The sequence below is a fragment of the Orcinus orca genome, chromosome 17 (assembly GCF_937001465.1).
Source record: "Orcinus orca chromosome 17, mOrcOrc1.1, whole genome shotgun sequence".
NCBI lineage: Eukaryota > Metazoa > Chordata > Mammalia > Artiodactyla > Delphinidae > Orcinus > Orcinus orca.
Window position 1 is genome coordinate 66,136,920 of NC_064575.1, and position 10,510 is coordinate 66,147,429.

General features: G+C 42.2%; 1 protein-coding gene across 2 annotated transcripts in view; it reads right to left on the bottom strand.

Moving 5' to 3' along the window:
* The window catches only part of RAD21 (RAD21 cohesin complex component), a 28,191-nt gene extending 24,531 nt beyond the window's left edge, over window positions 1–3,660 (bottom strand). For both annotated transcript variants that reach the window (XM_033419923.2, XM_033419922.2), the window contains exon 1: window positions 3,475–3,660. The gene's annotated coding sequence lies outside the window, so the exon portion shown is untranslated. The remainder of the gene's footprint in view (window positions 1–3,474) is intronic.
* Window positions 3,661–10,510: the final 6,850 nt, after the last annotated feature.

A 10,510-nucleotide genomic window follows, 5' to 3' on the forward strand; every position in this document is an offset into this window, starting at 1 on the left:
TTTTAGAAATTGAAACTGGCACGTCTCAACAGGTGTCAGCAGTTCATGGCCAGCACTTCAGCTGCTAGTCAAGAGTACCATGCCTAAAATATCCCAGCTATGCCCAGGCAGAGATTCCTAAACGGATGCTTTCTTGGCATTGGATGGGGAGTAACTAAAGCAGAGTGGTGCTAAAATTAATCTGGGAAACAATTAGCAAGAGGAAATCACCTTAATAACTAAAGGAAGCCTGATGTACAGCAGTGGGTCAACTATTGGCTTGTACCTAAATAAGAATAAAGTGTAATCATTGTTGCCTTTTAAACCATTTTTTTCCCTTAGTAATACCAAACCTTTAACCAATCTTTAAAGAAGATTGGTTCAAAGTTTTAAAGATTCTAAATTTTGCTAATTCTTTACAAAAGATCTTAGCAGAAAGTCTGCATTTGGTCAAAAAGCACAGCTTACCAATTTCATGATTGCTCAATTTTTTTCTAAAGCAGCAAACAACTTTTAAAAATTGATCCTAAAAAGTAATTTAAATCTGATGTGAAATGACAGACTGATAATTTAGAACATATTCAGGAACGCAAAAACGGCGATTTCTTTAAGATGTTTCTAAAAAACCAAAGTCAAATTACAGCTCATGTTTCTACAATGATGTTAAATCATTATAATATTTCACTCATCTGTTAAAAAGCAGGGCAGGATACTGGTTGCATAAATTGGTATGACCTCTTTGAAGGGCAATGTGGCAACATCTCATACTTTCCAGCAAGAAACTGCACTTCCAGTAATAAACCAAAAGTATATTTGAGGATGTATAATAACAATTAAAAAAAAAACCCAAAAACTTACTAAGCTCTAAGTATTTTAGGTGTCCATCCTCTTCATGATAGTCTTAGAAGATAAATACTGGCCCATTTTACAAACCAGGAAAAGGAGAAAAGGAGAGGATAAGGAATGTGGCAAAGGTCACCAGCATTTAATGCGAGTGGAACTTGAACTTCAGAGCCCACAAGTCTAACTAAACACTATGTTGCCTTGCCAGCATGACTTTTAATAGCAAAGTATTAGAAATAACCTACCTAGCCCTTAATAAGTGACTTTTAGCAAATTAATACAATCATACAATAGAATTCCCATGCACTCTTAAACAATGATAAAAGAGAGCTCTCTCTATACATGTATACAAACACGCACTTGCATGAGCAAAAAGTATCTATGGAGTGCAAACAAAACTGATGACACCGGTCACCTTTGGAACCTGTGCCCAGTGAGAAAGTGAAGACTACCCTTCTGTACTGTTGGACTTCTTTTCTTTTGTAACTTATGGCACACACAAACGTCATCTATTCAAAGTAAAAACAATTATTTTGGGAGTGCTTTGCCAGTAACTAGCATGTTAAGCTGCTTAATCTGTGTAGTTCACTTTCCCTAACTATAAAAAACTGGAAGGTGGAAATTCAGTGATAACTAACCTTAGAAAACATCAACATCGAACTCAGATAAGAACGGAACCATCTCTTTGGGGGTGCTTGGGGAGTGTCTCAGGGACAGAAGGTATTTCCAACCCTGCACCCTAGAGCTCCCCTCCCTTTTGATACTAATGTTCTTTGAAGAAGAGTTTTACAATCGGACAGTCCTAGGTTCAAACTCAGCTCCCTCCACAGTTGTTTTGTAAGGGTTAAAAGTGAATTAACATCTGAGTCTTAGCCTTCTCATCTATAAAATGGGGATGTTTCCCGAACAGTATTATGAGAATTAAACAGAACATCATACCCAACACAATGCCACTACAGACACAAATAGTTACTTTAGAAAAAAAATCTCCCACAGAGCACATACCAGCTATCATGATCATGCCTAACAATTCTGACATCACAACATTTAAACAAAAACCACAAAATCTTTATTTCTGATATTAGAAATTTCCCTTCTGTACCAAACTATAAAGATAAAACTTCTCAGAATCTTTATGTTCCAATAAATAGGAACTCACCAGGAAAGAAATTCTCATCCTTAAGAAAAGTTAATCCTAGATTGTACTAATGCGTTGCCTCTATAAACACAAGAAAGGTAAAAGCTATGCTCTATCAATGTAATTCTGACTTGTATACAAAAAGGTATTATGTCCACTGAGTTATGCACTGCTGTCACCTCATCTACAAACTGGTAATAATTTAATCATTGGGTATGGCATACATCCTCATCAATGCTTTTTTAAAAGTAATTGATTAGTTGCTTCCAACATGAAACAAAGTAATTTAGTGACGCTACAACTTAGGAAAGCTTCTGCAGCCTGTCTTCAACATTCCGCACAACCACACAGCTCCCTGGCATTTACATTCGTTGGAAGAAAATGGGAATTTGTTTCTGGAATTCAATGATCATTCTAAACAATATACGGAGAGCAGATGTTAACTTTCGCTTGCAAAGGGAAGCCGATGAACAGTAGCCTTTACCAGAAACCCTTAAAAACTCAAGCGCGTTTTTGAACACTGAAAGCCTAACAAATCGTAAGGTGGCCAAACCCTCCAGCGTTTCCCTCTTTCAAATTTGAAGAAGGCCGCTAAGTCTGGCAGCAGCACAGCTCGACAGTGTCACTCCACACTATCACAGCAGATCATTCTCAAAGCCTTTCTCAGCGAGGAAGGAGACACCAGGCATTTGTCAGAAACGCCCCCCCCCCCGCACCAAATACAACACTCAATATCCTCAATCGCTAGGAAAGCCAGGGAGGAAAACCAATTATGCTAATTTCCTAAGAATCAGAGGCAACTTCCCTTGATCGCGTTTTCTATGGGTCTGGCCAATATTTGGTATCTCCAGCGTAACCACTTTCCTTTAAAAAAAAAAAAAAAAACAGGGGGAAGGGGGAGCAACACTGGTCCCTGGCGAGGGGCCCGCCCCGTTCTCCGGCCCCACCGTGGCCGCGATGGCAGGGCCCGCGTGTCTCCTACCCCCGCACCCACGCTCGGCGGACGGCTGCGGCCCCTCGGAGCTGGCGTCGCGGACGGCCACCCCGCCGCCGCCGCCGCCGTCTCCCGCCCCGAATCCCGCGTCTTCCCAGACAGCCATTTTCACCCGAAGAGTAGGCGGCCCGGTGCCCAGAGCGCGCTCGTTCAAACCTCCTCCTCGCCCTCCGGTGCCCAGAGCCGCGTCTCCCTGAGAGACCGACCGAGTAACTGCTTCTTTGGCCTTGGAATAGACCTGAACCATTTGTTACCCAATAGACAATGATGCGGGCCCAGGCTGCGCGGGTCCCGGCTGAGGGTGGGCACCTGGGCAAGGGGCCTGGGCGGCGGCGCAGCGGTTCGGGAGCTCGGAGGGTGGCAGCACTGCCCCGACCCGGGGCGCAGGCAGTGCCGACGTCTCCCTCGCCCTCCCCCCCGCGCCCCTCCTCCGGAGTCCGGCTCCCCGACGGCAAGACGGCAGGGAACGGGTGGGGGGAAGAGAGCCGGAGGAAAAGAAAGGGTCGGCCGACTATCTTACCTTCTTCTCCGCCGGGAGTTGGGCGGGCTGGGTGGCCTGGGGAGGGGAAAAGGGTCGGGGGAGGGGGCGGGGAAAGGGGGGGAGCCCTTGTGAGGTGTAGCTTCGGAGCTGCTCCCGCCGCCGCCACGGCCGCCGCCTCCTTCCCGATTCACTCAAACAAACAAGATGGCTGCCGTTACGCCGCGGCTCTTCCTGCCGCCCAAATCCTCGGTTCAAATCGGCAGGATGTTTACGGTCAAAATGGTACCTGTGCGCCTGCGCAGCCAGCCTAAGACCCAGAAGGAGCAACGCAGGCGCAGCGACCATTTCCTTTTCTTTGGAACCCGCCTTCTGGTTGAGCAGTCCCAAACTGAGCAAGCGCAAAGGTGATTCTCTTGCTAGAGGGTCTTCTAGCGTCGCGGAACTGGCAAGCGGCGCGCGCGCAGTGCTTGCCAAGGAAGCGCTGATTGGATGTAACTTTATTCTTGGGCTTGTTTTAAAGGGAAAAAAACCTTTGTGCAGTTTTGTGTGCCCCTTACATAAAAATTCATTTAAATGTTTCTGTAGCAACGAATGTAACATAAATCCCTTAAATAAGTTCTCTAAAATGTAGGGGTTCATTCATTCAGTCAACCTATATTTATAGACGGTCTTCTCTGAACCACATACTAAGATAGCTAGGGTCTGGGATATAATGACGATATAGTGAGATAGTATCTGCCTATGTGCTATTACCCAAAGTACTTAAGATGATACAATGATCCAGCCCCTGTCTCCTGACCCTCTTGCCTCTCTCTTCCTCACTGTGCTCCAGTCATCAAACCAAGAGAGCTCAAGGGTTTTGCACTCACTGTTCTCTGTGCTTAGAATAGTCTTGCATTTCCATCCCGTCTCCTTTTGTCTAATTCTTAATCTTACACTCTTAGCTCAAAAGTCACTTCCACAAGAGAGTCTTCCCTGATCCTCTGTATTATTGATATTTAGGATAACACTACTAATGTAAAAAAAAAAAAGGTCCCCATCCCGCCCCAAACTTAAGGGCTTTACAAAACGGCCCTGCCAATTTCTGCCTTTATGACCATGAGTAACAGCCTCTCTGTGCTTTCGGTTTCTCACCTGAGGATTGTTGTGAGGATTCATGAATACGTGTAGAAGCATTTGGAATGGTGCATGGCATGTTACAAGTAATCTAAGTTATTTTTATTACTATCTTCATTGTCATTATCACAATTATTCTCCCCTATAAATTTTTTTTTTCCCTAAAGAATGGCACCCTGAGCTAGACAAAATGCTCCTAGCCAGAGTAGAGGATAAGATTACCATCGTTTGATGTGGACACCTAGCAGTTTTAATCCAGCCCAGGTGTATGCTAGTTTTTCAACTGCCCTGGACCCTTCGAGGGTTTTAACACTATACTACACAACTCACTTTTAACCTTCCTATGTTGTAGCAACAGGTGGATAAGAAAGTGGGCAGCCTTGTGCTCCACTTATTCTGTGTCACCTGATTTTTGCTTGGGGCAGGGTTTAACTCACAGGCTGGAGTCCATTAGCCAAGTGGTCATGGCAGCTGGAACTCAAAGCTTCATCAAGTGACTATCCTGGGGCTTCCCTGGTGGCGCAGTGGTTGAGAGTCCGCCTGCTGATGCGGGGGACAGGGGTTCATACCCCGGTCCGGGAAGATCCCACATGCCGCGGAGCGGCTGGGCCCGTGAGCCATGGCCGCTGAGCCTGGGCGTCCGGAGCCTGTGCTCTGCAACGGGAGAGGCCACAACAGCGAGAGGCCCGCGTACCGCAAAAAAGAAAAGAAAAAGAAAAAAAAGTGACTATCCTATTTTAATTGGGCAATTTTTTGTTTGTTTATTTGTTCTTTTCTTTGTGTGTTTTTTTTTTTTTTTGGCGGTACGCGGGCCTCTCACTGTTGCGGCCTCTCCCGTTGCAGAGCACAGGCTCCGGACGCGCAGGCTCAGCAGCCACGGCTCACGGGCCTAGCCGCTCCGCGGCATGTGGGATCTTCCCGGACCGGGGCACCAACCCGTGTCCCCTGCATCGGCAGGCGAACTCTCAACCACTGCGTCACCAGGGAAGCCCCCTTTGTTTTTTAATGGGGACTTAAAGAGGCTGCCATTAAGGATAGTTGTTGAAATCCTAAGCTAAGTAGGGAAGGGGTGCAAGCACTTTTATTATTTTCATTGTGATTTCCCTCAACCAATACAGATTAAATGTTTAAAACATTTAAATCCTTCCTGCTGGTGTGGCTTTTCATAAACTCAACTCTGGCAATTGTGTCATCATCTCCAAAACACAAAAACAAAACCAAAAACCCACCCCCCCAAAAACAAACAAACAAAAACCCAACCAACCAACCAAACAAAAACACAGACTCACTCATTAACAAACTCTTTACAACAGAAAAATTCAATTTCTGCCAGTGAACGATTTAATTCAACACTTCGAAATAATTTAAGCGTATCAGCTACAAAGTGATCTAAAACTAATCGCCTGGGAAGAGTCTTGAGTCAGGTTAAGGATTACATGGATAAGACTACATTGCATGGTGAATCCTTCTTCATTGTTAATATTAAATTTCAGTTTAAATCTGTCTCCATTTCAAAATATGTTCAGATGAATATGCATTGCCACTTCCTGTCTTTCTTATATTACATTAGTTTTTAGAGTTTTTGTCAGTGGGACCACATACATTTCCTCTTAATTTGAATAAAAACAATTCTGTTTTACTAATTTCTAATAACAAATCTAACATTTAAATCAACAGCTTACTTTTTTATCTAAGACTTTTTTCCCTCTATCTTTGAAGGATGGTTATGAATATGGGCTTTGGGTTCAAATCCATCTCTTCTACTTCCCAGCTGTTTTACTATATGCAATTTATTATACTTAACTTCTCTGGGTTTTGATTTCTTTATCTACAAAAATGGACGCCATACTCTTTATGACTGATGAAAGAATTAAATAAGATCATATATATGAAATACTTAGAATAGTCGCTGAAACTGAGTAATTACTCAATAAATTGTGACTATTACTCTTGAACCTTCTAGCTTCTGAGTAATGAAATAGCTGGCAAGGTATGGCAAATATTTATCAAATATTCAGCTTTTAAGAACATCAGTAAATACCTAATACTCTAAATGCCCCTCTTAACTATACTTCGCTCTATGCCCATTTTGTAATCCTTATTTGATTACAATTGTAATGTCTCTCTCTCTCCAGTACTGAACTCCCAAGGTACTATCACTTCTTTTCTCTTGAACCATTTATTCTTACCCAGTAGCTCTCCACTGGAGCCCACTTTCCCTTTCATGGATTTCTTTAATATTTTCTTCACATATAACCCTAATTCCCTAAATCTGTGGATTTGATTCTTTTGAACAAGGTATATATTCTGTTCTGGCTTGAAGTCCCATCCTATCAACATATTCATTCATTTCCTTACACACAACGTTGAGCTAGTTAATTTTTCTTGCTATAGAACTTAGCTGCAGTTAATATCTCCTTTACCTGGAAATACTTATTTGGTGAGTGTGCAATTTTGCAATGTAAAATTTGCAATTTAATAATTGTGAATTTGTTTGACTAAAACCATGGCAGGACAGATTTAAATTGCAGATCTAATCTTCCTCCAGTTGGAATACTCTGCTTTTCTTTCCTGCTTCCTCAGTTAATGACTTGTATGATTTGGGATAATCACTGTCTGAAGAACTGGATGCTGCCTCTGTCTTAAGCATGTTTATAAAGCAGCTGTGTTCTATGTCTTATTATTTCAGGAACACACACACACATTCACACAACTGAGACTTTTCATGAGATAAAAACTGTTACAGAAATAGATGATCAACACATAGTAACAGAGTTGTTTAAGGTTTAAACACAATTTCATAGATTTGTTTCTCTGAATTGCTAAACTTTCAAAACATAATGCTCTATGACATAAAAAATATATCGTAAGTAGGAGGGGTTAGATTAAGAGAGGAATAAGGCAAATGGATAGATTTTCAGGAGTATTTCAATATTAATAATGGATGAGTATTAAGTATGTTGCACCAGAATTTAAAAATTATTTAAATAAAGAAAAATCAAAGTATAAAATGTTTGTTGCCTGTGGTTTCTAAAGTTCATTAAAGTCCAGAAAGAGTGACTAGCCCCTTTCAGATTGTGGGCTAAATAGAGAAAAATGGACAGAAAATGACTGAAAAAAATTGTAGATTCTTGCTATTCTTCTACTGTCAACAATATTTTTTTATCCCTAAAAAGGATGGTAATATTTTGATCAAAAAGGGAACACATTTTAAGGACAACAGTCATAGTCAAAAATGTTATAATCAGATGCATTATATTTAAGAAGCGGCGGGATTAAAGACAAAACATTGGTATTCAATTCTTAATATTCTAGATATTAAATAAGTTAGTGATAACGGCATGTGTGAGAGAGGGTTTTATAAATCATATAAATGGTAGATTTCATTCATAGTCACATGCTCAGCTTCAGGCATGTCATTTTGAATCAGGATTCTGCTCTGGAGAGGGGCTGCAAACATCCCTGTCAAGGCTACACGGCCTGTTCAGACAGGTAGGTGTCAGCAAAGAAAAATTACTAGGGGCCAGGAGTGGCCTCAGGGATGTGCAGTTCTCTGGGCCTCATGGGAATGTGAATTTGTCAATGACTGAGGTTGAGGCCAGTGGAAGCTGCAAAGGCAGAAGCTGGGTCAGGGTCTATGATAATCACTTTGACTTTTCTTAGAAAATTTCATTATGCTAACAACATTTCCATGCTGGGAGCACTTTTAACTCCTTAGCTGGACGTTTTTGTCCTTGACTGTTTTGATGCATTTCCTCTACTTTGAAGCCCATGATCTCTTCTGTAATAATGAGGCATCTTTGGGCTTCCCTGGTGGCGCGGTGGTTGAGAGTCCGCCTGCCGATGCAGGGGACATGGGTTTGTGCCCCTGTCCGGGAAGATCCCACATGCCACGTAGGAGCTGGGTCCGTGTGCCACGGCCGCTGAGCCTGCGCGTCCGGAGCCTGTGCTCCGCAACGGGAGAGGCCACAACGGTGAGAGGCCCACGTACCGCAAAAAAAAAAAAAAAAAGAGACATCTTTGACAATAATGGGTGCTTACCCAAAAGCAGATGGATAGTGTTTCCTCTGAACCCCTCCAGTCATTCCAGAATGCAGGTGTTTTTGTTATAACGTAATATACATTGTTCTTTTCATCCTGCAAATTGCTTACTAAAAATAGTAGGGCAAACTGCAGGAAAATAGCGCTGGGGTAGAGCTCTTAAAACCAATGCAGAGAACAAAAATGGTAACATCTTAATAAAAAAATCCTTGCAAACTTCAAAGATGTTAAATTACCACTAATCAAGGAAGTAATATAGTAGATACAGTATACAGTATAAAAAGTAGGTGAGGGCTTCCCTGGTGGCGCAGTGGTTGAGAGTCCGCCTGCCGATGCAGGGGACACGGGTTGGTGCCCCGGTCCGGGAAGATCCCACATGCCGCGGAGCGGCTAGGCCCGTGAGCCATGGCTGCTGAGCCTGCGCGTCCGGAGCCTGTGCTCCGCAACGGGAGAGGCCACAACAGTGAGAGGCCCGCGAAAAAAAGTAGGTGGAAGTAGCTTGATGGAAAAGGTGTAAAGAAAGATAGAAGCTGCTAGGTTATGAGATAAGGGAAACTCCTGCAGTAAGCACTTGAAAGACACAGTGCGGGGCTCAATGGAGCCAAGAGCTGAGTGGAAGGAAATGGGCATCATGTACAGTCCTGTGTTAATGGGCTTTGCATTAACTTGATGGGGGCAAAAAAATTAATGTGTTAGGGAAAAAAGAAATCACATCTGAACTAATGTAACTTCTGTGTCATTTGGAAATCATTCCCCTTATCTGCTAATTGTAAGTGAGGAATTAATATTATTATAGAAACTCACACTGTAACAAAATAGATCAAAATTCTTTCCCTAAGGCTAGAGTTGATGTTTTATTATCAGTGAGGCCTGGTATATTTATAGGAGGGTGGAAGAGAGTGATTTTCCACTTTTAATGGGTTTAAAACTCATCCCGGTATTCTGTTAAATTGCAGATTTGCATTCAGCTGCTTGGGATGGGGCCCAAGAATTTGCTTTTTTTTTTTTTTTTTCCTTCCTTTAGCAAGCTTCCAGGTAATTCAGAAGCTGTTGGTACGTGGACCACAGCAAGCGGAAAGGATTTTTAGAGAACAGACTTTGGAACCAGGTAGACCTGGGTTTGCATCATGGCTCTTCCCATTTAGTAGCTGTGTGACCTTGAGTAAGTTGCTTAACTTCATGAGGCTCAGTTTTTTCATCTGTAAAATCAGGCTACTTATATCTACACCTTCGCGGCTGTGGTGCTCATTACATGAGATGACATATCTAGACCATCTAGAATGGTGCTTGGCACATTGTTTGAGCTCAGTAAATAGTAGTTATTCTTTTAATATTATTGTAGTTACTATTAGTGATATTTGGATATCTAATGACATACTTATTTTCCTCAACACATTCCCCATTCATTTCTCCTGAGATCTGCTGATTTTCTCCTTTACTGTTGATCTTTATTCTATATTGAGTTCCATGACAAAAACTGCGTATTACTTCCCAATATCTTTCCCTTATTCTTTAGATTGGCATATGGCACCCAGCTAAAAGATGACATTTACCAACCTCCTATGCATCTAGGTGTGGCCAGGTTAATATGTCTTGCTCAGTGTTATGTGGGCATTCCTAGATTTCTTAAAAAGAGCAGCGTTTTCCAACTGGACAAACTCTTTATCCACTAGCTAATGGAAGGTAGGGTTCAAAAAGATGATACCAAGGAATTGTTTATTTTAGGTGTGAAATGGTATTGTGGTTATATTTTAAAAGAGTGCCACTATCCTTTAGAGATTCATACTAAAATATTCACAGGTTAAAACATAAGATGTTTGGGATGTATTATAAAATAATCCTCAAGAAGTGGAAAGAGGAGTGGGTGAGGGGATAGAAACAGGATTAACAGTGAGTTGACAATTGTTGAAGGTGGGTG